This window comes from Cynocephalus volans, chromosome 12, assembly GCF_027409185.1.
Source record: "Cynocephalus volans isolate mCynVol1 chromosome 12, mCynVol1.pri, whole genome shotgun sequence".
Lineage (NCBI taxonomy): Eukaryota > Metazoa > Chordata > Mammalia > Dermoptera > Cynocephalidae > Cynocephalus > Cynocephalus volans.
In genome coordinates this window covers 69,580,279-69,583,989 of record NC_084471.1, presented here as the reverse complement: position 1 = coordinate 69,583,989, position 3,711 = coordinate 69,580,279, and the positions used below count along the sequence as shown (strand labels likewise).

Here is a 3,711-nt window from a genome sequence, read left to right as displayed (position 1 = left end):
TTAGCCACATCAGTGGGTTTCAGTGGGCTTCAAACTCTTATAGCTACAGAATCCTCTTTTCAGACACTGTCTTATTTACAGCCTAAGATATAAAAGGGATCAAAGCAGGACAGCTGGGGTTGAAGGTCCTGGTCTCAGCCATTTGGATCTTCCCATATTTCCAGAACTGGCCCCTGGGGTTCCTCTGAATAACTCAATGAAGTCAGTTTGAATACTACCAGGGGGCTAGATTCCCTTTAATTCCAAAAATATGTGAATCAAAGAGGAACCTTTGGCAAAGAAACCAAATTCTATCTAAAGAGTCAACTTTTATCAAGTAAAGGATCATGTTATGGTTAAGTCACTGGTAAGTGAACCAAAGCTAGCTGTTCAATTTGATCCATCAATAGGACCTTCCTTGCTGCAAATTTGATGATTTAAAAAGTATAGAGGTCTAGTCAAAGAAATAAGTCTGGAGCTACAGAAGACCTGTGAGACACAGCTCTGATGCCAGAAAAATTGCTCTTTTGTACATATAAACATAAAATGTACTGTTAACAATTAGAAAGGAAAGCCCAACTAATCTACAAACATTGACCAGATTAAGCTTCCTCCAAAAACCACTGTTATATTAGTCTCTGATCAGAAACCTCCTAAGGTTTCTACAGCCTCTCAACTAGACTTGTATGGGATTTATTAATTCAAACCCCACAACGGAGAGTATCTCAAAATAAGAGAAAACAGATCACTAGGTGTTGGAAATAGAAATTAACACAGTCATGTGTTGCTTAATAACGGGGATACGTTCTGAGAAATGCATCGTTCCATGATTTTGTTGTTGTGTGGACATCATAGAGTATACCTACACAAATCTAGATAGTATAACCTACTACACACCTATGCTATATGGTATAGCCTATTGCTCCTATGTAAGTAATGTGTTGTGCTATGTTAGATGGCTACGATGTCACTAGGCAACAGGAATTTTTCATGTCCGTTATAATCTTATGGGACCACCATCACATATGCGGTCCATGTTTGCCTGAAATGTCGTTATGCAGCACATGACTACATATACTTTGTGAAAAAGAGTCTGGTAATTTTCTTTGGGAACCTATAGTAAGTGAACCCTAAAATTTTTAAGCAATATTAATAACATGTCTCCACTGAATATGAAACCTGAAAAAGAAATACAGGCTGATTCCCTGGTGTGATGTTGGCTTTCATCCACAGTTCCTGGCTCCCCAAGGCAGTACTCTAATCTTCCCCTGCCTTTCTGTCTTGAAGCTGGTCATAAAGAAATCCTCTGAGCTACCCAGTCTGATTGTAGGTGATAAGACCCCATTTCAGGAGGAGTCCTGCCCCACACCTGGGAGAAGGAATGCTGCACAGAGAGGTCAAGAAGAATCTGAACAAACAGGCCTTGCTGGGTTTCCCTGCTCAGTCTATTAGTATTAGATCATACCCTTTTTGTCCAATCACATTTCTACATGGTTGTCCATGCTTCAATTATGTCTATGTAATGAAGCTTCCATAAAGACCCAAGATGATGGGGTATGGGAATCTTCTGGATAACTGAATGCATTTGTATTCTGGGAGGGTACCACACCCCAACTCCACAGGAATGTAAGCTCCTGCACTTGAGAACCTTCCAGACCTTGCTCTATGTATCTGTTCATTTGTATCCTTTAAAATATCCTTTATAATAAACCAGTAAATGTAAGTGGTTCCCTGAGTTCTCTGAACCACTCTAGCAAATTAATCGAACCCAAGGAGGAGGTTGTGAGAACCCTGATTTATAGCTGGTTGGTCAGAAGTTCCAGAGGCCTGAACTTACAACTGGCATTTGAAGTGGGGGCAGTCTTGGGCACTGATCCCTTCACTTGTGGATCTGATGCTATCTCTAGGTAGACATACTGAATTAAATTGGATGGCACCCAGCTTGTGTCCACTGTAGAACTGCTTGCTTGCTTGCTGGTGGGGAGAAACCCCTGCACATCTGGTGTAAGAGGTATGTTGTGAGAGTATACTGGGAGAAATTGAGTGTGTTTTTTCCACACTGGTTTTCACTTTTTTTCCCCCACTTTTATTTATTTACTTTTCATTAGTTTAAATCCTTGAGGGGTACAGCATCACACGGATTCTATGTCCAATGACCTTAGCAGAAAGGTTGCTTTGGAATTTGGTATTAACCATGCCTCTCTTTCTATGGGAACAAGTTACCTTTCCCCAAATTACTCTGGTTTTGTTTGGTTTCCCACCAGGAGTCATCTCGTGCCCAAGTAGAATTGAGTTTCATCTCGGGCATAAACACCAACAATTTTAAGAAGAGTTGTGTGCTCACTTTGGTTCTGGAGACTGCACTTACAGCCAGCAAAAATGTCCTTGGACTACAGCCTTCCAGACATACTGCCTTTTAGAAGACCTGTTCCCAGCAGGCCTCCACAGGCTCCAAGATGGCAGAGAGAGAAAGACCTCACTGTCTTAAGTATACAACATTACCTGTCTCACTTCTGTGTCTTTACCTTCTACTCCTCTGGAGGAATGTCTCCATCATTCTCCCAGCCTACGAAATAAAACTCTATCTTTTAAAACCAGTTCAACATATGTATTAGTCAGTTTTCTGTCACTTATAACAGAATACCTGAAACTGGGTAATTTATTAAGAAATGAAATTTATTTCTTACAGAAATAAATGGAGGCTAGAAAGTCCAAGGTCCAGGGGGTGCATCTGGTGAGGACCTTCTTCTGGGTGGGGACTCTACAGAGTCCTATGATGACACAGGGTATCACATAGCAAAAGCTAAGCGAGAGCACCCTAACATGCTTCTTCCTTTCCTTATAAAGCCACCAGAGCCACTTTCTGAGAGCCCATTAAACCATTAACCTATTAATCCATGAATGGATTAATCCACTCATGAGGGAATAGCCCTCACAATCCAATCACCTCCCAAAGGCCCCACCTTTCCAATACCATATTGGGAATTAAGTTCCAACATGAACGTGGGGAGGACATTCAAACCATGTTAAGACAAACTCACCAGAAGAAAAATACTACACAGAAACACACCCAAATATTAACTTGGGCAGGTTACTCTTACATCTCAGTTTTCTTAACTATAAAATGGGGATAATGCCCTTCCTTTTTTTTTTTTTTTTTTTGTTAGGATTAGAAATAGTATATATTTCTATCAATAGTCTAGCATGGTGCTGACACACTGATTGCTGATTAATGGGTTTAGGATTTATTACAGTTTTGCATAATTGCCATCTGCCCACATAACCTTCACGGAGAAAAGACAGTTAGCCCATTGAACTATGTATGAGAAGGTGACCTCTAAGGTCCCTTTGCACTTTTTCTCTGCAAGATTAAGAAGGCCCCTAAGATGAACAGCCTTTTCCAACTTCCCTAACTCTTATGAGTGCTACAAGACCCAAATCCTCCAGAGAACTGGCTGGGCTGAATCACAGAATAAAGAGGTGAGAAAGGCAGTCAGGACAAGGTGAGAGCTTCACTGAAGTGACTGACTAGGTCAGACAGGGAAGAAAGAGAAAGGGGACTGACATCCCGGGCCTGAATATCCTGGTGAGGTCAAAGTGTAGGATCAGTGGGAATGAGAGAATTGAACAAGTGGAAGAACAGGAGGCTCTAATCAGAGTAGGTTTTCCAAATGCACCATTTCAGAGAAGGATTCTGGGTGATGACAAGATTGAGATTGGAGGTAGGGGCAC

The 3,711-nt window shown here is 41.3% G+C and overlaps 1 pseudogene; it reads right to left on the bottom strand.

Annotated features, from left to right (window-relative positions):
* Nucleotides 1-2,088: 2,088 nt before the first annotated feature.
* On the bottom strand, nucleotides 2,089-2,387 carry LOC134361215 (large ribosomal subunit protein eL33-like; annotated as a pseudogene).
* Between the last annotated feature and the right edge of the window lie 1,324 nt (nucleotides 2,388-3,711).